This window comes from Larus michahellis, chromosome 6 (assembly GCF_964199755.1).
Source record: "Larus michahellis chromosome 6, bLarMic1.1, whole genome shotgun sequence".
NCBI lineage: Eukaryota > Metazoa > Chordata > Aves > Charadriiformes > Laridae > Larus > Larus michahellis.
The window spans coordinates 44,842,023-44,866,395 of NC_133901.1; the positions used below are offsets into that span (position 1 = coordinate 44,842,023).

At 37.5% G+C, this 24,373-nt stretch overlaps 1 long non-coding RNA gene across 3 annotated transcripts; it reads right to left on the reverse strand.

Moving 5' to 3' along the window:
- Positions 1-258: 258 nt before the first annotated feature.
- On the reverse strand, positions 259-22,454 carry LOC141744821 (uncharacterized). Of its 3 annotated transcripts, XR_012587590.1 has the most exons (4): positions 22,259-22,454; positions 5,549-5,588; positions 5,408-5,444; positions 3,701-3,849 (listed from the first exon to the last, which is right to left on the reverse strand). It is a non-coding gene; the product is annotated as an uncharacterized LOC141744821 (long non-coding RNA). The 3 variants fall into 3 exon arrangements; XR_012587588.1 differs by lacking the exons at positions 3,701-3,849; positions 5,549-5,588 and adding an exon at positions 259-1,936; XR_012587589.1 differs by lacking the exon at positions 5,549-5,588.
- Between the last annotated feature and the right edge of the window lie 1,919 nt (positions 22,455-24,373).

Sequence of the window (24,373 nt, forward strand, 5' to 3'; positions counted from 1 at the left end):
AGGTTTTTTTATGTGTGTAATTGATGCTGTTATTAGATTAATAAAAAGCACAACAAAAAGTGGAAATAGTTAATATGTCAAGTAGAAAATTTCACTGGATCCTGTCACAGTGATTCTAATGGAGGAGCTTAATACTTGTGTATTTCTTATAAATTACTTCAGCTGTCACTCAACATTGTCTGTTATGAAAACATATTCTGCATTTCACACCTGTACCAGTAGATTATTAGCCTAGAACACTTTTGTGTAATCATTTAAAACTCTGCACCTCCATTTGCGCTCCAATAAAGCTGCACTTCTGTCACATGAATAAGTCAGTCAAGAAATCACAAATTTGACTCTTGCAAAATATCCTTCCATTCAGTCTAAGGAGAAGATACAGTTGATTACCAGAGACATAGGTCTTCTAGAATAGAAGACTTTGTGAAGGTGTCCGTTTTCCCAAACACAATTCTTACGATGCAACAATACTGCACGCAACAAACCTTACATCACCTTTCAGAAAATATGATTTTTCATAGTATCCTTTACCTTTTCTGGGGGGAAAAAAAAAAACAAACCAAAAAAACCCCAAAGCAACAAACAACATTAAAAGTGATAATAGCTTATATTTTGTAGCTTTAGTCATCGCTAAAATTCATGTGACATAATTTATCTACATGAACTTTGCTCCAAAGGTGTGCACAGTATAGCTGGTTTGGTCAATACAAGCTCTTCAAGAATAATTTTCAATAAGAAATGTTCAAAGCATTATAACAGTAAGTTTGCCAAGTATTAGTCCTCTTCTGGACGCAAGAAGTATTGAAGCCCCATATAATCATGTGCTCCGACTCTGAACTGTTCAGACCAAACCTAGGCTTAGAACTCCTCACACATACAGGATTCTCATTTCTCTGCTATAAGTAGTTTTCTTGCGAACCAGCAACTTACACAAGGGTAGATGGCTCTTCTCCACATGCGGACCGATGGAAATATAGATTCAGCATAGGATCAGTGGATATTTCACAAAAAAATGAAGAACAATATTTACAATTTTTTAATGCACTTTGTTCAATTAAGTTTATTGGGTTTTTGCCTGAATGGAAACCCATACCTTGTCATTATTATATATGCCACTTCCGGAAAGAGTTGTACCTTTTACTTAATAAGTTAGTGCAGAGAAGAAATACGAAATTTTCTTTAAATATATATATCATTATATTCTCCATTAATTAAAATATTAATTTCATGTGTTTTTCAGGTAAATGCAGTACTTTTGAAAAGAGCTCAGATTAAACAACAATGGATAGTTAAAAGGAAACTCGAGGGCGATACTGAATTTAGCTACCACAGAGATGAGGGACTAAGAAAGGGAGAGAAAAGGCAGGGTTCCACTGAGTTCTGGGTGGCAGCAGAAAAAGATCTAAAGAGCCAAGCTTGCTGGTGACTGATACTGCTGCAACTGGCAATAGCAGCCAGTGGTTGTAGTCTGTCTAAAAATCTCATTCACCCCATGCCAGTGGTAGCAGCAGCAGCTTAACAGTAGCAAGGCCCACTTCTCAAGGACCTGATGGAGGCAAAACAGAGGGTGGTACCATTGCTGTTTGTTTCTGAAAGTAATGTGCTGCCTCAGACAGACGCTTCCTTGCTTCTGGCTAGGAATGGTTTCAGGACAGGTGAATCTGTTTCTGGATGAAAACTACCAGATAAACAGCTCTAGAACATGAATTCTTCATAAGTCTCAGGACAGAAGTAGCATATACAGTGGAAGTACAAGCTCCTCAAATGCGCTGTGCTTGAAATGTAACCATGGAGAATCTTCATTCTGCAAGTTTAATAGTTCTTAGTCCAATACCTTGTGCAGTGTCAGCTGACTTGGTTGTTTTTGCAATGGTTCACATAGCTACTCCTGCATGGCGTTCTGCCAGGGGATGTGTGTCAAGAGGCCAATGATGCTCTATAAATGTATATATTTGGGGTATATATAAAAAAAAAATCATGACAAATGTACAAAACGTAAGAAAAAAAAAAATGTCTCTCTCATCCTTCCTATTCCACAGTATTTATTTCTTGCTGCTGAAAGTCTTATATCTGTAGTACAAAAATACCATACAAGATGAAGTGATTCAAGTCAAGTTACCTGGCAAAGCTGTGTCAGCAATAGGAAAATAATGCCAACGTTCCTGATTTCCAGTTAACTGAATAGACTTCTAGATTACTATAGATTCAGGTGTCCAGTATGCTAGGCTACCTTATACAACATCTAAGTAAGCACATCTTATCCTGGGGAACTAATATTAAAGATAGCACGTATAAGGAACAGACGTGTTCAAAGTCACACTTCTCAGCAAAATTCATTCTTACCTATCATGTTTACTGTTCCCTCTAAATATTTAATGTAAATCATAAGAAATGCACTTTATAAATTACTTCAGTAATGTTAAATTGGAGGCCAACCATCCAAACGGAACAATATGCACAACAGAAAGTTACATGGCCTCCAGGGCCGAGCATACCCCTTCTGCATCTGGCTGTACATGAATTGTTTGTAACACCTCTGATTTAAGTTTGTATTAGTGTCCTTGTTAGGTTTTCATGTCAAAATATTGATTTTTTTAAAAATACCATTATCCTGAGTGTGTCCCTGAGTGTGCATAATGCACAAAATTAAAAGGTCAATAATGACTTCCAGCAATACCATCGGCCTGATTCTCCAGGGCTGTTAATCTTCTATGTCTGCTTAAATTTGTGCCAAGAGAATACAAAATGTTACAATGGGCATCAGTGATTAGAAAATACTTGCTGGATCATGACCCATGAACTCTTCGCCCAGGTGAATTGGAGTCTTTGCATGCAACTACCCAAAGTGAAAAGGAATAAAGAATGAGGCCTATTGCCTCTGATGAAGCAATTACAGCGATCACAACATTTTAGTTTGCTTTCCATCAATGTCTGATTGTACTATATAGCTGTGGAAAGTGGTAGCTGACCACCTTTCTGATTGCCCTGTATAACTTGGACTCGGGCACCTAGAAAGACCCAAAGAATATAAAGCCACTAATTCTGAAAGAAAAAACGCTCCCTCCATAATGAAAAACCAAACATGAGAGTAATTTTACTAGCTGTCATTCTTGTTAGATTATCTTATGCATTGAAGCCCTGCATTACTCTGTTTAGACTGACAAGGCAACTCGTGATTAGATAGTAAATTTACTGTTTGAATAGGATGAGCATCAGAATGGCAGAAAATGCCATTGACTGCAGTTTCAAATTCCAATAAAGTCTGGCACGCTCCACTGCCTGTGAGCGTCTCTGAAGTAAACTGCTGTAGTTAAGCTTTCACCTCGCATGCTGGTCTAGAATTCATAGAAAGAACAGGAAAGAAATCATCATAAGAAGCTCTAGCTATTGTTCAAATTGTTACTACTTTACTCGTGGTGAGACAACATATTTAGATGCTTCTCAGAATGCACTTTTTCACTCTGCTTCCCTCTCCCTGACCCCCACTCTTTTAACAGTATTGTCTACTGTGCAGCCTAGGAAACACAGTACAGGGTGAAAACTTGTTCAGGTAAAAGGTTCAATGTCTTCCAAGTGAAACGAGCATAGTAGAAAGCAATCACAGCATACAAAACACCCCATTGCAGCAATTACAGAATAGTAAGACTCTCTAGATATAATTTAGGTGATTTATTACGCACTGTTGGTAGTCACTGGAGAAGACAATCTTGTAAACAGAATTATTTTATAGCATTAAAATGCTAAGTACACGTGCATTCTTGTTCTTCACATTTTCATATCTGGTGGCACGGAAGAGTCTGATGACCCCACACTGTCTTCAGACTGATAAGGGGTGTCCTTCATTGGCCTCTGGTTCAGACACAGAAATCTTCCTTCAGTCTCCATGGACAAACAAGCCAGGAAGTCAGTAATAATTCCCTCCAAATCTCAACCCACCAGTATTTTAACTTTATTGAATTACAGCGTAGGCTGAAATGAAAACAGCTATGCAAAGTCACTGCTCATTAAGGTCAGATAGAAAAATATAATTTTCTCAATTGTATATAAAAAGTCAACTATGAAATTAACGGATGGAAACTGTAGATGCCCCATGACAAGCACCTACAACTATGCAACGCATAAGTTATATAGCCGAATAATTTATATCTGACATATCTTCTTGCATGTCCCCCCCCTCTTTTTCCAAGGTGACTATCCTATACTTCCCTTCTGTTCTGGGTTAGTAACTGGTTAGCAGAATACATTGGTCCTGATGCAAGGTCAGCAAAATATAATCTCAAAGTTAGAAGTTTGCATTTTAAAGTTATTTTACTTTCATTCAGGCTTCAGTTTCCTGATATCCATTAAGTCATTAAGTCATTCTCCACTGAACAGCTTTTCCTACAAAGTACTTCTGTATTTTGAAAATACTCATACATTGTAATGAATGCCACCTCTCAGTCTTCCCCGGTGGTCAACTAATCAGGCTGACCTCTTTTGTGTTTCTATAGATAATAATCTCCAATTCATATACACAGGGGCTTTGTTTCTTTTTTGCACTGTCAGAAGACTTTCAAGACTCTTTTGAAGAACATGAGTACTGGAACTTCTCACAGAATTTCAGTATCACTCTTACCTGCGGCAAAGAGAGATGAAAAACCTTCCCTTCTCACCAATCTCCATTGTAAACAGCCAAGGACTCCCTTAAACCTCTTTCCATAGCTTTGTCTTGAAAGCTTATTTTCATCTATCCACCCTGACATCTATGTTTCTTACACAATCTCACTTTTTTAGAGAAAATAGAAAGGTTCATGTGGAGTTAATATTCACCATCCACATCTAATAAAACATTGAAATTATTTTTCTGATCAGGGACAGAATAATCCAATGTACTTTAGGTAATTTCTGATAAAAAGGGTAGAAGTTGAGAGCTCTTAGTATCCTCCAGTAATTTTTCTTTAGCACCATAAAATAGTCTTCACAGACATGTCTTGTAAATGTCAACATGTTAATAAGCCAGGCAAGGAGGAGGAAAGGAGGAATGAAGGAAATGCTCTGTCACAAGGCTGCCAAAAGAAAGCTTTCCTACTTAAGCCTCTGCTTAGGTAGCTTCCCCCCCCACCCCCCCGCCACAGTCTTCAACCAAAACAGAATTTAGTGGGTTTCTACAAAGAGAACTGAGTTGCATTGGGCAGAAAAGCTGTGCCAGTAAAGAGAGGGACTCACATGAGTTAAGAAAACAGCTCGGATAGCTTATTGCCCTGTAGTACAAAGAGAAAAATGAGTACCATGTTGTAACAGCAACCATATTTTCTTGCTACCTCTTTCTCAGGCAACACAACATAATATAACTTGGAGACACCAAGGGTAAGAGTACTTTCAGTGATAGTGGCTTATGTAATTAAGAGACAATATCAGCATTTCTTACCTCAATACAGCCTGTTGAAATAATCCAGAAGATTACTCTATAAGAGATGAAGAAGCAACATCAGTTATCCTTTTGTATATTTCTCTTGTTCTGTATTCTTTTAACAAAATTAGAGTAGCAAGAATGTTTCAGTATTCCTACCTCTAAAAGGTCACATGGGTTCCCCAAATCCATCACCTCTCTAAATAAAGCAGCATAGGTTAGCTCCATTTTATAACCTGTCACATGTTTGTGTCAAAGTTTCAAGAATTTAAGCCTTAATTTGAGCTCAGGGTGGAATAATTTAATGTTTAAGTAGACCTCAACAGTTAAGTACTATAAGCCAGGGGAACCAGTAGGGAAATACACTTCATGCACAGTGCTGTTGAGTTGCTGTTAGAGGTTAAAAGGACTGAAGCACAACAGCAACCTGAGAAATATTCTTCTTTATTCTCTCTTTTTCTAAGAACACCTCTTTCTGAAACTTCCTAGCCAGTCATATTAATTCTACTGCTGCAGCTAGTTGTCCATAGCTGCTACTCTTCCACTTCTTCAGCAGCATGGACAGTCTGTGCTGCATGTAGTATGTATAAGAGTCATTTCCACATCATTTTACCTGCTGTTTCTCAGTCAAATAGTTTTGCAGCTGCTTTACTAAGATCAGCAGAGCATTCTTCACTGAGTGCCGTATGTATAAACAAGTAGTGTCATGCTTGAACCTGTCAACTTCTTAGTCCCTCCAAGTTCTTTAGATGGCCGATGGTACAATAAATAGAGCCTGAAGTGGACTCATCCGTTGATGTTAAACAAGTTATGTTGTCATGAAAGAATACATAAAAATAATATTAATATTCATGTCATTTACAAATGAGGGATGGTCAAGCAGGATTGCCCTTTTATTATTCTGACACAACTAAACAACTTTATTGTTTCAACAGACTCAGTTTTGTGACTGGACAATGGAGAAAATTTTTCTACTGCCTGATATTTCTTTTCTTTTTTTATTCTCCAACAGCCTAAATGTCTGTTTGCTTTTTCATCAAATAGGGAAGAATAAAAGAACTATCTAAGCTTAAGCACTCGTGGATCTTCAAGTGTCCTTTTCAGCAGACAAAGAAGAGGCAGTTTTTAATGGAACTTCTTCCTCTGTGGTAGGAAGGCCAACAGGTATCTCTGCTTCACCCTTTTGTCAATTATTTGAATACAGTTGCAAATTGCACATCAGCAAGTACAGGCTGGATGTAAGAGAAAAACATTTTCACAGGAGGATGGCACAGCACCAGAACAGGTGAGCAGTGTGGTTGAGCAATCTCCAGCTTTAGAGGTTTTTGGGGACTCAGGTAGACAAAGTCTCAACTAGCCTGATCTACTGTTGGCCAAAGTCCTATTTTGAGCAGGAACTTCAACTTCATGATCACTAAAGATGCCTCTGAGCCAAAATTTCTATGATTCTGTGTAATTGCAGGCAAACTACAGGTCCAACTGAAATTCCTCCTTTGACACATTCCCAAACCTTGTCTCAGACAGCCGTAGTGAAGCTGTAGTTTTCTGGTATAATCCAGACTTAGTATATTTAATCTATCTATTTATGCCTCAATTTCTCTGTGTGTAAATTGGGATTAATGTATTGCTCAAGAGCGGCTGTCAGGGTGACACAGCTAAAGAGCGTGAAGTGCTTTGATGTTTTGAGACTTTTTTTCCAAAAGGAATTTGAAATCTCAACCCACATATGTCAAAGCACTGTTATCATCATTATTGCATTTTAATTGCTTGGGGAAAAAATACATCCTATGAACAAAAGGATCCGAAGGTGGCAAACACCCTCTCCTCACTGGCCATCGGTAATACAGGAAAATGTAATTTTTTTTTCCTGAGGTTGTAAAACATCTCAGCATACCCACACAACCTGCCAAATTCCTGACGCATGCATTGCACGTACAAACATGTCCTAACACATTTTTTCACTAAAGACTTTTCTTAAAAGAAGACAAAATAAGTAACCCTCCCCCCCAAAATAAAACCAAACCACAAAACAAACCAACAAAAAAAATATACAATATAATTTGTTTTTAAATTACCCCTTATTTATACTTGTTACAGTCTGTTTGATAATTTACAGTCAGCCAATATAAAGATGACAAAAGAGGTGTAATCTGCTCAGGATTGTTCAAAACCAGAGAGCAAATATGTCCCTGAACTCTGAAGAAGCGTAAGTAGAACAGCTACTCTGCTGGAAGCCTGACTGAGGGGGAACAGCAATAAATCAAGCACTATACTTATGAGGAGGATATCTTGCAGTTGCAAGGTCAGCGTGGGACAATTAAGAGCACTGGATGACCAAAATGTAGACTTTGAGACATTTTCATACTATGTCCAGCAAACGGGGCTTACCATAGAACAGATGTAGTTTGCAACAAGTAACAGACAAGAAGAAGAGGCTTGCTGCAGTGACACTCTTCACTAGTAAAATAAAAGTAGGCAAACTACTACATTCCTTACATACCTATAGCATCACTATCATTTCCATCAAGCAACTGTTGTGTCCTTGCAACAATACACTGTAAGCTTGTCTGGGCAGGGAACATGTGTTTACGTAGTGTTGATAAAGACACCCTGAATGACCTCCCCTCGGCAGCCAGGCTAATGTTTTTATAAAACTAAGAACAAAATAATTTGTATGCATCCAGATGGCAATGTCATGTAAGCAATTCTCCAGAGCAGAGACTAAACTCCACAGGGTACAAGATACACAGCTGTACATTATGAGGATGCTGATGTTATTCTGTGTTGTGTTAGGAAACAATTTTGTCTAGAGGCTTCACTTTTTCTTTGAGCAACCAAGGTTTGGAGACAGATCCCTGAAAAACGTCATGTTTCATACCTCTGGGCACGATCTCTGCAGCTTGATTATTTCTCACTGGTCTTAAGACAGGATAAGTTCTGATATTCCAGTAGCATCTCTCAGTTGCTGAAGGAATCACCCATGATTAGTCATATCAGATGTTGCTGAAACATCTGCTCTAAAACACCTATATCTTTTGAACCTCCAGTTAGATGTAATACCTGCCCAAAAAGCTACTAGTGTCTCAGAAGTGATGAGTAAAGAAACATACTCTCTTTTTCATGAAGTAATAAATCTAGGCAATAACTGATAGGTTAACAGATGGTTTCTGAATGAAGTATAAGATCCTTGCTAAAAGTGGTCACTATTATTCCAGCTCTCCGTAATACATTTTTAATATCTCATGACCACACCCATGTTTTCTAGCAGCTAAGGATAGACCACAATCAGAATTGCACGTACCTTTTAGTCACTTTTCACTTCTTAATTGCCCATACAAAGACAAGTAAAACTGAACACATAATACGCAATGTGCTCTTGCTTCACGTTATTGAGTACAGGAATATGCTGACATTTGCAGAAAAGCGGTGTTAAAAATAATGAGTAAGACATCACAATATATGCACGGGAATAACTTAGACACGTCTGCATCATACTGTGTCATGGGCACAGTTCATCCCAGAGTGGATGTGATCTACATAAAGAACAGCAGAGGTAACCCCTGGGGGGAAGTGCTGAACACAGACACATTTAATTGCCTTGTGGAACCTATATTTTACTTGTGAAGTGTTATGCACATAAATGAGGATGTATGAAGGATGTTATTATTTACCTGCTAAGAATACCAACATTCCAGTTGTAAGCATTTTCGAGTGATTGACTGTCTTCTTTCTTTTTCCTCATGAGCCTTAATGCAGAATATCTCCTGCAAATTACACTGAGGAACTGTTTGCAGGGGTAATTATTCTTAGTTGTTATTCCTGATTCTTCTTATTCATCATCTGCCATTGGCCCTGCTCTTTTCAAGTAAAAAAGGTACACAGATCTGAATTAGTTTACACTTCTTTTAAACAGAAGCAGCTAATTCAGACAGTAGCCACACAAGAATTATTTGGGAACAGCTAGCTCCTTTAAACCCAAAATTGTCATAATACAAATCAACTTTAGGAGATTAGACCTTCATTATGTTCAGTTTTACATCAACGATAGCCCTAAGATCTCATTGTGAACCAGCAGGGGTGAAATGTGAGCATTCAGCTACTGGAAACTAGTTTGACAGGTGCAGGGAAATTAAAAAATGTAACTAGAGTAACCACAATGTTCCTAGTCTTAAAAGTATTTCATACTTTAGTTCTTCTGCAGAATGACATTGAAAGTGTTGTCAATAGGTTGCTTGGGAGGCAACTACTTACAAGGCTGGAACCAACATTCATAAAGACTGTGTAGGTCCTCCCTATAGGGAGTATTTTGCATCTGGAGCACAGGGCAAGATTCTGAGAGGACTTTGACCATCTTAAACTCTCTTCGTAACTCTGTTTGCTGTGCCATTATGTATTCTATCAATATGCATGCAATTTCTTTCAACTAAAGAATAGAATTAGTCACTAAAAATATAATACAAATAGGCTCTACACAGAATCAGAACAGTTTTTATTCTGGTAGCGGAAAGAAATGGACATGGACTTCCAGCATGAACAATGTGAGAAACCTTGTTCCTCTATAGTGTTTTTGCTGCCCTTGGCACCTAATGGGGTACAACACCCTGTCACGACTTGCAGTTTGAGATACATGCAGAATGCATCACCATGATATTAAAACAAAATAATTAAAAAAAAAGTTGGGGGGGATGGAGAAATCCTGTGAGGAACTAGCACTGCTAACCTGATAAGCTCAATAGTGCCACCTGCTGAGAAAAAGTTCAAGGCACTTGTGCCTTCGAGGCCAGTGACTCGTTCAGCCAGTACGTCTCGTTTTACACCGCCTGCGCTGCCACGATCAGATCTTTCCACAGTCCTGCTTTGCATAACACACCGCAGGCAGTACGGCTCCCTTCCCTGCCCGGGTTTCATCCTCTTTAAGACGTGGACAAACATAAAGGAGGACAACATCTGTCTGGCAGTTGCCTTGAAATGAGTCTCAGCTGAGGTGCAAGTGAGCTGTGGATTTAGAAGGTGGCATGTTATCCACCTGTCTCTTCCTCATGTTACAACAGCGGGTTTAAAGGGTCTATCTTCAGATAATTATTTTTTCTTAATACAGCCTCCTCTCTTAGCTTAATCAGGCTTTTGTCATCCTGCATTAGAAAATGCTAGCAGCTCAAGCAAATAGGCGCTCTTTTCCTTTGTTAGAGCTAAGAGACAAGCTATTTCAGAGAGATACAATCACAGGGTGCATAAAGGTAAGCAGACACAAAACATAGTTTCCACTGTCAAGCTCATAAAATTGAGGAGACTACAGATCTCCTTCTGTATGTGAATGATTGTGTTTTCACATCAGAAGGTCTCAATCTATGCCAACACTGGTCAGCTTATACACCAGCTAACACAGCCTTCCTGTTAAACCTCAAAACAAAATTCTTACAGACAAGGTCATGCACCAACAAAGGGCAAATACTGCACAGAAGATCCACAACTTCTTTGGGGCTGGACTTATTTCACCATAGTGCCATGGCCACTCAGAAACAGGGAAGGATGTTTTTAAGCACCTGAAAGGAGTCCAACCATCAGAAATTTTGCATACCTCCAGAAGACATGGACTATACTTCGTAGGACATAGCTTGCTGTCCCTATATGCATACACTTAGCATTAGCCTTGACATACATTGCCCTGGAATAGAGGGATAATTCAGGAGCCTGAAGCACATAAATTTTGCTTTTTCTTCCCTGCAACATCTTCTCACGGTAAAGACTGAAACAAGAGAGGAAAAAACCCACAAACCACACATCTCCTTTCAAAGTAATGGAACCATAAAGAAGAAGGACAAGGCTACAGACAGGGTGATCTGTTTCACAGTTTGTAACCTGTGCTTCCTAGCGTGGAAATGAAGCCTACATGAATAACCTGTTAGCAAGTCTAATTCAGGAAGTGTTCCAAAGAGAAAAATCAAGTGCAGCTCTAACAGTTTGCGGTACACAGCCTCTAGAGGTACAACAAGGAAGGACATCTTGACCCACACATTTTACAATGAATCTGGTAAACTCAGTCAACTGCCAGGAACTATCATGTAATACGAACCAGCAGAAAGCACCCAGTTTCCACTGCACTGAACCCAGTAAGTCAGACCTAAGGATTGTCCTTGAAGTCTTTGTAGCCTGGGGGGGGTGGGGAGAAAGTTATGATCAATTAGAGTCCAGGTTGCTAGTCTTACTTTATCACTCACATTTCATTACGAAAGGTATTAATTGGGCTTCATGCAAGAAATCTGCCATAATTTTAAATAACTTTAAATAATCAAGTTACAAAATTAAGTAGCCACAGGTGCTTTGATCCACCCTATTTGGTTTTATCTGTATTTTCTGTTCTAATCCCCATGATCTCTGAATAAGTGAAAACAGAACAGTACATCAAGCTTTCTAATAAAGGCATTTCTGTGGGGTTTTTTGCTTTCATATGCTGCGTTCCAAAAAACACATCACCAAAACTGCTTGGTGTCCTCCCCCACCACAGCACTTTTAAATTGACATAGCTTTTTACACTATTCAGAGAGAAAAAGTAGTTCTTTCCCATAAATATTCACATTCTTAAGCAGTAGTCACATACATTGATGATACCTACAATTTCTTAAGTGACTTATCTATAGGAGGGTGCACTAGACTTGGCCATCCCTTCACTTACTAACAGTTTCGTGGAAGAGAGAGAGTTCTCTTTTTCCTATGATGAAGAATGAATTACAGTCTGAATGGCAGATGCCAACAGTGTGTTAACTATTTATATCAACTCACAGGCAGACTACTATTGAACTTCACAGTGTTATCCTAATCTTCCTTCCAATTTTTTTCGTTTGTGTAACTATGACATGAACTTTCTACAGGAACACAGAGCGTGTGAAAGCTTTCAAGTGTGACATGCAGAACTATTTTCATAAGAATTTTGAATGTTATTATCTCTAGTATGCCATATAAGATATCCTGTTCTACAAGCAAAATCTTCCAAAGGAGAAAAAGGTCCTGTTTTGCCATGGGTCTCCTGATTTCTTTCACCATTTGCAAGCAAATGCAATGCTATTTTGGAGAAAGATTAATCTATTTGTCAGGTGCATGCACTTAATTTTCCCAGACATGTTTCAATCTGTACTAATTCTATCCTGATGACTCCTCTGTCAAAATATAATTTCCCCTTTAGTTTCATATGATGAGGAAATTTTATTGTAATTATCACCAGGGTGAGTATAAGCTGACTTCAATTTTGCTCATGCAAATGTGTATGTACAGGTAAATATGGAATATATGCATTGAAGTGACCGGCTAGGCAGGTAACCACTAATTTCTGTGGACTGATTTCTATAAGATGTTATCTTAAATAATAAACCAGCATGTCTATTCAGTTCCATAGCAGAGGCAGCTAGAGCAAACTAGTGAATTCTATACTGGATAAACTGTCTGGTGGAGAGGTATAGATAGATACCGGAGAGCTACAGATAGATACCAGAGAGCTACATTTCCCTGAGATTTAATACATCATATAAGCAGGCTGGTATGTGTTAAAGTTACCTGACATATGTCCTATCTAAAAAAAAAAAAAAAAAAAAAAAATTAAGCTCAAATTTCAGCTTACACTTCAAGTCAGTGTAATTTTTTTTCAGGCTGTTTAGGCTTCTTCTGTAAGACAGATGCGTAGCTAAGACAGTAGAATTGTGGCCTCATCAGTTTACCTAAACTTGCTTTTTTATTCATTTTATAAGGCCTTCAGAGTTGCATAGTACTATTCAGCTAGAAACGGAGGAGAAGAAAAAGGGAATCGTATCCAAAACAACAAGGACAGACAGAATAATCTCGAATAGATAATCATATAAAACAATTCTTCAATCATCTCTTTTATTCATGATTTTGTTTTTCCTTATACTTCTGAAGGGGACAATATGAATTTTTTTTTTTTTTTTTTTTTTTTTTTTTTTGAGTTCAGCTTCATTTAAAGATCAGGCCTCATTAATTGCCAAGACAATGGCAGACTGAATGTTTTAAGCCTTTTGGGTTTTGAAAGATTTTTCAGCTGATAGAAATTTATGTGAAATTTTGCAAAGAAAAGCCTCACTCATTTTTCAAGATAACTTTTTTCTGCCTCTGGATGGTGCTGGCAGAAGGAATAAAAAGCTTCCCTCTATGGAATTTTAGCTCTCCGTGTTAGTGAGGCATGTGAGCAGCCTGATGAACAGAGTCATGGAAGTGTCTGTTCTTATTAAGAACTTTAACTTAGATTTCCAAGAGAAAACAAAAACATAGTCAGGGGATGCCAGGGCTATTTATGTAACAACATTGCCATGAAATGCAGATGGATATTCTAATGCAGAACAGCAGCACTGATCAGGCAAACAGCCAGGACTGTGCAAAGGTAGGTGTCCACAGAGGCACTCAGTACCAGCTTCCATATCCTTTCACAGCATGTGCTGCTACCTGTTATTATTATTCCCATGCTACAAACAGAACCAAGCCATAGAACCCAAGTAATTTGCCAGAGGAATCAAACCTTTGATTAGAACTCAAAAAAAGCCTGAGCTTACTAAATTAGATTACAGTTAAATTTCACCACCTCGGGTCTTAGGCTTTTCAGTTGAATACAGGCAAAGATGCACCTTTCGACAAAATTCTGTGCCAACTTTTCAGAAAGCTGCCCCTACCACCTATGGGGGGGATGGCTAATCCCCCCCTTCACGTTCTTGGCCCAATGCAATTATGAGATAAAGTGTTCCCAATATAATTTTTTGGCCTGTGATCCTTCATTATTATTCCAAATGAGGCCAAGATGATATAAATCATGGTTATAAGGGCTAACCCACTTTCAAATGGAGTCTTTTTAAATATTCACCTATAACACTGTCCTCTGATCTGTTTCTGATCAGATGGTAACTTCACAGTCAACAAGAACAAACACAACACTGTAATATTTAAATTATAATGGATGAAGGGACTAAAACTATCAAAGGCTCTGGAAAACAACAGCAAGTTGAGCTCTTTTTGGTATACATGTAAAGCCAGATACTCTTTACCAAAAAAAAAAAAAAAAAATCCAGATCCAACCCAAAACTCTTTACAGGAGGAAAACTCATTAGAGTCCTATTTTATGTCCTATTCTCAATGCTGAAAAGCACATACACACTAAATATCCATTGATCAGCAAGGGCACCCTGTGCAAAGAAAAGTGAACAGACCTTTAAAGATAGTAAGAATATTAATTTTGTTTGGTAATAAGAGCTTTTCAAATGTTAGGTTTCCCTCTAGAACATTAATAGAGAACAGGATTCTATCTAAATGCTGTTTGACCTGTCCTCAGGATTTTAACTGAAACATTTAATCCATGTTATAAATTTCTATATGATTTAAAAAAAAAAAAGTGTGGCCTAAGACCACAAGGACCACTATTTCCACAGCTATACAATCTACTCTTTTGACAGACCTGTAATATGCCCAAATGTGCAAACAGGAGTCATTGCTCATCACCTTCATAGTATAACTGCTTTGGCATTGTGTAAAGGAGACATTTACCTTACCAGTATTATGCTACACCATAGCAAGCCAGAAAATCATAGAACTCCTGCAAACGCGAAAAAGGAACTAGAAATGGTATATAGTCATGCCAATGAAGGCAGGTATGCAATGCTCAAAAGTTAACATTACAAAATGGATTACCTTCACATAACTGGATGCGAGAAAAATATATCAGGGACTTCTCATACAGTACAAGGTTTCATCTTGCAAGCTATTGTTGACTTTGTATTTGGGACTTCTCCTTTGCTTTGAGTTTCCCCATTCTTGATCTCATCGTAGACATTCATCAGTTTCTCAAACTTCTTTGGGAAGCTTTTCTTTTTTTCCCCTAAATCTTAAGTCAAACTACCATGAAGGTTTACATTTTTTCCCCCTATATTGGTAATAGACATGTGTTAATTGTTTGCCTTTTTTTTTTTCCAAGATTGTAACTTTGTTCTTGTTGAGCTGCTAAAAGAAACATAATTGTCTAACTGCTATTCAGATTGTTTTTCTTATGTGCCTGCAAGTTGTCCACTGAAGTACGACAGTGATTACCTAAAATGCACAAGATTTTTCCTGATTTGCTTTCGGTTCTGTTGACCTCATTTTGCTGGGTGCCAACAGAAATTCTTGATGGTAATAGCAGTAGACAAGAGATTGCAAGAATTCTCTATGGAAGGTCTCAGGGCAGCATGAAATCAGATACACAGGACTCCCAGAGAACTGATTAAGGGTCTTGACCCTTAACCATGGGTATTAGAGCCACACGAAATAGAGAAAAATAGCTCGATTACGCCACTCAAGTTCTAGTCACAGCAGAAGCAGCATGAAACTCTCTCTCTCTCTATAGGGCAACTGTGCCACTGTAGTTTACACTTTGTAATAGTTGCTTGTAAGCTTGTGCTCCAAGAATATAGGAATGCAAATACCCAGGTTCTATAACAAGTATCAACAACTGCATGGCACTAGGAACTCCCTGGGACATTTACACTCATAATGACTTCAGAATATAAGAAAAATATGCTGAGCTCCTTAAGGTATCCTTCTAAGTAATGTACAGTTTCATTCCAGTGCTGTAATGTCATCTGAGCCAGCATAATTTACTTCTTTTCAGTAGATTCATGGTGCATCACTACAATTTCCCAACTCACTAACCAAAAAATTAACCAAAGGGCTCTTGAATGTTATTAGTCTACAGGTATCATTCTGAATGATTACTCATTCGGCTCATACTGAATGAATGTTTAGCAAGGTGTAAGTAAGAAATTCTAATCTAGTTAGACTAACCTAAAGCATGGATCTCCTGTTTTTACATTACTGCTGGGACTGTTGTCCATTTCCTTTCTGTATTAACTACTAACACCATTTTCCAGGTTGAACATTCTCCCCTAGTTGATTTTATGAATAAGAGACCCTAGGTTTTTTTGGAAGCTTAGATAATGTACCTTCCTCTTATAGAATAATAGAGATTTCAAACCGAGAACAAACAGAACTACTAATTCCACTTGCATGTCTCCAACACACGCCACGGTTGTCACCGCAGATTATACATATTTACATACATGCTGCACAAGTATGTGTCTGTATAAACCTAGAAATAAAAAAGAAAGTGAGGGTGGTATAGTCTAAACTCTAAATGGTGGCAACACAGAAAATCTTGGTGTTCCATCAAAACAGTAGGGATTAGAGAGTTTAGCTAAACATACTCAATGTGGTCCTCTCTGTCATGATGCTATTCCTTTTTAGGCTACTATTTTTGTTTTTAAACAATTCAAAACTACAGCAAGAGGAAAAAAATTACTTTGCAATCATGGAAAATTTGTATACAATTTGCTACAAGATAGAAACTTTGGTATACCTTTTTTGGAACCCCTCCTTTTTCTTGTTCGTCCCATATACTTAGAAAAGTCATTTTTTTATCCTTTTCATAAAAAAAAAAAAACCCAAGGTTTTTGTTGGAAATATATCAAATATATGTATCAAATAACCGCAAGAAGGCACGGCACTAATATCCACTTAGGGATGGTTAGATTCATAGTTATGAAAAAGAAGTGAATAAGTAAAAAAGTTCTTAATAGTAACAGCAATTACAACAATAGCATGAAGAATTTTTGAAGTCCTTTTACAGTCCTAGGCCATCAAATCAGCCTCTAAAATGCACGGATAGCAAATCACTGAAATTAATGGAAGGACTTTTGAGACTTTGGTCGATTCAGACATAGATATTACAGAAAAAACAGCACCAGACCTTTTTGGCTCTCATTCTCCATGTCGTTATGATGAAGAAGAAATAAGTCATGCTATAAAATCATAGTCATGAGGTTTCTACTAGGAGATATAAAGAATGCATATAACAAGGCTTTCTGTCCCACATCTCCAGCATGAAAAAGGTCCTCTAGTGAACACCTCAAAATTAATCATCATATTGATCTACCATGCCTAAAGTCATGTTAATGTTCCAGAGTGCAGTAGCTTTTGACTTAACCTAAAAATTGAGCATATGTGACATGTAACTTTTGATGTTACTAAAAAAAAAAAAAAAAGTTTTGTCTTCAATGCAACTATGGTCTTGCATCAATCCATGCAAATCTTAGCAGAAATACATTCAGTTTTATAAGAAACTTTAATTTCAAGGCCTAATGAACATGATGAAGTCTTAGGCAATAAAACATATCACAGCTTGAATGTGTCGCCCTTTCAACATATAAAAAGACATTTGCTTCTCAGCTATCAGAAACATGAGCACCCATGGCCTAGAAGAACTAGTTATTGTAGCTGTAGCCATTTACTCTATTAAAGAATTTCTGAAATGTTGCAAAGACTTTTCTCAAAGTTAACAGTGCGATGAAAGACCACATATTGGGAGAGCAGAATCAATTTTGGAATTCTGGAGTTAAAAAACATAGGCTTGGAAAAAAGTATTAAATCCTCAAAGCTTTCTCTGCTTAGTATTAAAAGCAGAAATGGAGCCTTTGATGTAGAAATCGGTATTTACAATTAAAGTAGGAGGCTATTATTATCTTGCTTTCCTTTCTTAATTCAATCCTTTTGACTGAGCATTCTGAAAGAAAAATAACAACATATTATATCTGAACTACTAGTGAAAGGCACGATTATTCACTTTTAAGTTTGCTTTAATTGCTGCTTAATGTTCATTAGTTATTTTCATGTTTAAAAGGCTTTTTCTCCCCCATAATGCTAAAGCTTAATTCCCTGATAAACTATAGCCCCCAAAAAGGAAACCTGGCTTGCCAATTTTATTTATCTTACTGTCCATGCTTCTGTTGGTACAAGTCCATGAGAGAAATCCTCAGCCGGTGTACACTGATACGATTCAACTGATTCTACATAAGCTGGGCAACTTGCACTAGAGGTCTGATATTTCATTATGAGACTTTGCAAAACTCTATTCTGTTGTGAGATTCCAACTGAGTTCTCAGTTTGGAATGGAGTATTGGCTACTTCTAGGTGCCTTGCTCGAAGCTGTGTATCGATCGCCTAATTAGTCATTCAGATTAAAAACTGGATTTGTTTTGAAGTAGAGTCTTTTGTCTAACCTTGTAGCAGTCAGCCTCCCACAAATATTCTCACTGAAAGTAAGGCAGCACTCAGAAATACCTCAGAAAAAAAAAAAATACTTTGACAAAGGTCTGCTCCATTCCCTTGCAACTGATACATTTCACCTGCAACAGTCAAGCCACAGGGCTCTTGTCAGAGCTTCTTAAGGGCATACTTTCTTACCATTCTGACATAATACTAACTAGTGTTATTCATAATTTCAGCACACGTAAAAAAATCTCCTATATTCAACTGGTCTTTGAGTTGACCTGTGTTAGAACATGAAAGCATCAGGAACGGTGCTTTGAGATGGTAATCCTGGCTGAATGGTGTCAATCTACTGTAGTGCTTCTTTGAGGTCTTATGCAAGACCCCTATTTGTAATTGCCCTTGCGTGGAATTCAGAGATATGCTTTATATATCAACATCATACACTTAACAGCTTTCCCCGACCACCCCATAGGACTTAGAAGTACTCCGAATCGTTCGCACCAAATAATTGCGGCAGGCTAAAATATACTGAACATTTTCTTATGCCTTTGCTCTCTCTTTATTTGCTTGCACATATCCAGTGACAATGGCTGGGCTCTAACAATGCAGGCATTCTTGTTTCAATTCTTCAATAAATACAAGCAAATAAGCACCCATGCAACAATCTTGATGCTTTGTTAATTTAAAATAAAAATTACAGAGCAAAGTTAGCTTTTGCAACTTTCTTAACTCATGCTTTATTATTTTTATATAATTTCCCACCATCTCATTAAATTGAGGACTTTCTGTAACATGTTTTTCACTAAAAACTATAATCACACTAATTTAAATGCATGGTATCTAACAAAAATACAGACACTCCTGCGACCCTTCCTCTTCCCTCTCCAGATTATGGAAAAGGCAAATAGTTGGTTGATGGGGGGGTTGTGGGGTGTGTTTACAGTTCCAAATTAGTTTATACAAACTCTACCAACTGTTTTAGTTTTGCTTAATAGTAAAATTCCTTCTATTACTGTAATTAGATAATTCAGGCTGGGACTATGGCTTTCCTATGCTAACAGTTCTCAATATTTTCTGCATCCTCTTATCCTGAGAAGGAGTTCTGGCTATCTTGTAGCCACAGTCATAGCTCACCTTTTCCTGAGATACTTCATTTCCTTCATAAGTTTCAGATGTCGAAAAGAAGAAAATAATTATTCAATGTTCTGTACCTTGCACGTTCACTTACATCTTTGTATAATGTGGAACCTTAGCAAGTAACTCATCCACTTTACAGGGTACAAGTAAATTTCCATCTCTAATAACATTTCTTTAAGTATATTTTTAAAAATAACAATATTGTGAGATAGTTTTTGAAAATGCTATATTGTCCTATGGGCTTTATCCTGCGTTTTATGAAGTCAGTTCTTTCACATAAAGATTTCTGGGAGTGCCTGAATATATGCATGCCTATCTAGCTAGTGACAGCTAGGAAATGCAATGGGCCTGCAAAGTGAATAAAATTACAGCTGGAAGGAGGTCCCCCAGAAACACAGGTGTATACACTTGTGCCTCAAGATCAGAAATTGATCCTGCTTTCTAGGGAAAAGTATGACTGATATTGCAAAAGCAGAAGGGAAAAAAAAAAGCCTATTTTTAAAAGAGTAAAGGTTTACCTGAGAATCAGAGATCACCCAGCCTTATCTGATACCTAGGAAGATTCTAGAAGAATTGCTAAGCATTCTGAGGATAGATATAAGTAAATAAGATACCCACCTCCATGACGTACAGTCTTAAGTAAATAAGATACCCACCTCCATGACGTACAGTCTTAAAAAAAAGTCTTACTAGAGCAATGGAATTTCCTTCTAGCTAGCTTAATGAAGCAATTGGTGTGCCACATCTCAGCTTTAGTGAAGTATTCATCACTGTAACATTATAATAAACTGGAAATATTTGCAGAATGGCAAGCAAAATAATAATAATCTCAAAAACTAATAGTTTATGACTCATTATCACAGTAAGAGACTTTACGTGAGGTCTTTCAGAGGTCCATCCTGATATGTTTGTTGTTTTTTTTTTTTTTAAACTACTCAAGCCATAATATCAGTAAATCATTTGAGTAACGACATAAACACACAAAATCCATACATGGCATCGTACTTGGGGAATTTACAAGCATTTTGGATGGATGATCAGAATTTGAAATGCCCCTGATTAAGTCAGAAAAATGGTTTAAGGTTGGTAAAACAAATCCAGATAGGAACAGTGCAAAGCACTGCCCATAGTAAGGTGAAACGAAGAGCATAAATACAAAGAAGGGAAATGAACAATCATATTATGTCAGGGAAGAATCTGGTTTTAAGATTAAACCTGAATAAGCGTCAACCATATGGGGCACTTATTCTGAACTGTACTAACAGGAAGTGTAAGTCTGAAATGGTGCAAATTGCTCTGTTTTTCATCGACCTGGTGAGAGCTCAGTTAGAACATTGACTGCAGTTCACCCAGTCTGCTTAAGGCAGAAAAAAGCAAATTACCAAGTCCTGAAGAGAACATCAAGAGTAATAACAGGTTTTAAAAATGTGACCTAAAAGGAAAAGCTGCAGGAATTCAGTAGGGTTAGTCTAGAGAAGAGAAATCTTACAGGTAACTTGACAACAGTTCTTTAATGTGAAGGTTGGTAAAAATGCTATAGTGATAAATTGTTCGCCAATCTCACTGGCAGAAGCAAAAAGAGAAAGAAACTTTGGTTGCAGCAGAAATTTCAGATAGATATTGGAAAAAATTTTCTAATTCAGAGTGTTTCTATGTTTATCATTAGAGTGGACAGGGAAGTACTGTCACTGCTTAGACAATGAAGGACATAACATCTGTCATAAATCCTATCTCACTGAAAGGAGATGAGCCAAAAAAAAGGTCTCTTTCTAATGTTACATTTCTAAGATTTGTATGCATCCTTTCACTAAAAGACACAAAACTAAATACTGAAAAATATTGTACAATAGTAGTATTTGGAGTTTTGCAGTCAACATGAAAGCAGCTGTTTCTCCATTTTAACATAACTAAAAGCCCAGATGGCCCACGAAGTGCTTAAATTGTATTGATCATGACCTGCTCTGCATACAGGCTACATTCTTCTGCACATTTAAACTATGAGTACTGTACACATTTATGTAGCTTTACAGTGAGAAGGAGAGGTAATAATGATCTCCTGATCACATGAGGAATCACGTTCATCACCCTCCATTGCCAATCATCCTCCAATTAGTCCCTTGAATAACTTGATGGGCCCAGCTTTTCTCAGTTAGGAATCTCTTGCTCGAGTTGTAGGAGAAAGTAAGTCAGGACAACATACCAAAAACAAACAAACAAAAAAATTGCCACACAAGCAACAAATCTATTTCTAATGTCTTCATCCAGAGTTGACAGCACAGCCAGAAGGCTACAAGGTACATTAGGAAGATGAGTTTATTAGAAAAATTCCGTTTCTCTGAATACAGAAGTAAAGAAAAGGAAGGGAGAAAGAGGGAAAAAAGCTTTTATCCAAGACAGTCAAAAGCCTGGTAATTACTAAAGCAGAAACCTGATGTAGGAGACTGAAATTCAAGTTTTTGCTTTCAGCTAGCTCTCAATGGTCTTCATGGAGTTGACTATTTTCAATAGTTACCACAATTGTGAAACTCGGGGTAATCTTCTCTCACATTTTTAATGAAAATTTCAACTACTTAAATGAATTAGAGATACCAAAAGAAAAATTGTATTTTTGTCCATCGTATTGTTCAGGAAAAAAAAAATAGGTTTCCTAATGACACTTACCTGGAGACCTTGAAAGCTTACACAGTTGAAAGGACAACTCTTCGCAGCAATAATGGAGCAGTAGCAACAAATCATGAAAAAGGGACAAGAACTTTAGCCTGAGACCTAGATGAATTACTGCTTAGAGACTTGCTAGCAGGGATTGATTTTCTTTCTACTTCCTTTCAGTCTGTGAGGCTTTTTACCTTGCGCTGAAGTTTCCCATACATTCTCATCAAAGGAGAGAGAGAGAATAAAGAGAGGTCCTAAATTTGCATCAGCCAATGAAGATGCCAATGGACTAGTGAGGCAAAATGGCCCTCATCATCCCTCTCACCTGAGTACTAGGGCTCTTGCAGCTGTTATCCTCTAATTGCTCCACATCCACTTGAGGGTGAGTCAGCCAAAAGGGCTGAAAAGCATTCCTCTCCTTTGTTGGCAAATACATTTCTGTTGCTGCACAAACAGCCTCTTCTCTACACATCACTGGATCAGGAGCAGCATTTACAGTTTTGGCAACACACCTCCGTATCTTCTGAAAAAGATGGTAGTGGGCCAGACAGGAGCTAGACGTGCTCTTGATTAGGCTGGCTTACAGCATTGCATCCATGTACTATATTTAACATAGGTAAAAAGTATCCATCAAAATGGAGAACGTCACTTGAGCATTCTTGTTGATAACCATATTCTGGACCCTTAATTTCCCTTAGAAGCTCTAATCAAGAACTGTTGAGAAGCATTTTATCAAATAACAAGGAAAGAAAGATTGTTCAAAAATGACTAATGATTTTGGATGCCTCAATTTTTCGCCTGAGTTCCTTTGAAAGGATTTGTTCTGCAAAGCGCTAGCAAATATAAAACCTTACAAAATGTCTCTAATGAACAAAACAAGACAATGCAAAACTACTCATCACATTTGAAAAGTTGGGCTGTAGTATGTTCCCAACCAAGACTGTGCTTGAAATATACACTGAGATACAAATATATGAAGTGCTGCAGAGTGCTGTCTGCCAAGATGATCAGCCCTGTCTGTTATATTTCTTGGAAGAGCATATAATCATCCTAGTTCATAAATGGCTACTGTTTCTACAGAACAAGTCCATTTTTGTCTTGTTCTCTGGCTTTAATTTCAAAGGCAGAACACCACATGCAAACCAAAGTACCAAGTACTATTAAAATATTTATTTTAAAAGAATGTGCTGTCTGCTTGTCTTCCAAATAGAAGGGTGATGAGAAAGTCAATTCACTGACATTTCAGTACTCAGGCCTTTTGCAGTGACAATGACACACCAGCTGAGGAAGACTTTATGCCTCTTCCAATTTTAGTGTGATCTGAAACATTTTAAGTTGGTTGTGTCTTCCAAATCCTGAGTTTAATTGTGAATGTCCAGACAAAACCAGAATGCAACCTACTTAACTCCATGCCTGTCAAAACTACTCTCATTACATATTTATGATGAGTTATATACCCTTGTCAAATCTTGGCAGAATATTGCAGCAAGGGTTCCCTATCTTATAAGAAGAAAGGCTCTATTCCAATACATATATTTCACAAAACTCGAAGATCTCCTATTATACCAAGAACAAATGGAAAGAAAAATTGATCTGGCAGCCTGGGTCAGTAAAATACTGTTTTAAAAGATGTGTCAAATAGCCAAAGTACTGGGATTGTGTGAGCAGGACAATCTCAATTCAGCAGGCTTGTCCAAGTGACTAAGCCTCTTGAACATTTGAATAAATACTATCATACACAAAAATGTTTTTTAGAAGAAGGCTAAAACTTACAAGAAATAAGGTAGCAGAGAGTTGAGAATAATTATCACTGTTGAATTATGCAAGTTGAACAAAATCAAGTAGCATGTTGATGTACTTTAAAAAAAGGAAGAGAAAGTAAAATGGAACAACTCTGGCAAGATCTCTTTGCCCTTTCTTCAACTTTGGCCCATCAGGAGTTTCCTGACTCCAGCGTTGCAAGTGATAGATGATCATCAAGTTGAGCACCAAAAATAATGAGGTAGGCTTAACGATTTGCACAGTGTAAGAGCTGAGTTAATATATACTCACTCAGTGCAGGGTTTATTAGTTTGACACAGCACTGTGCTCACCAATTTCAGATCTCTGAGCACAGGAAGAACG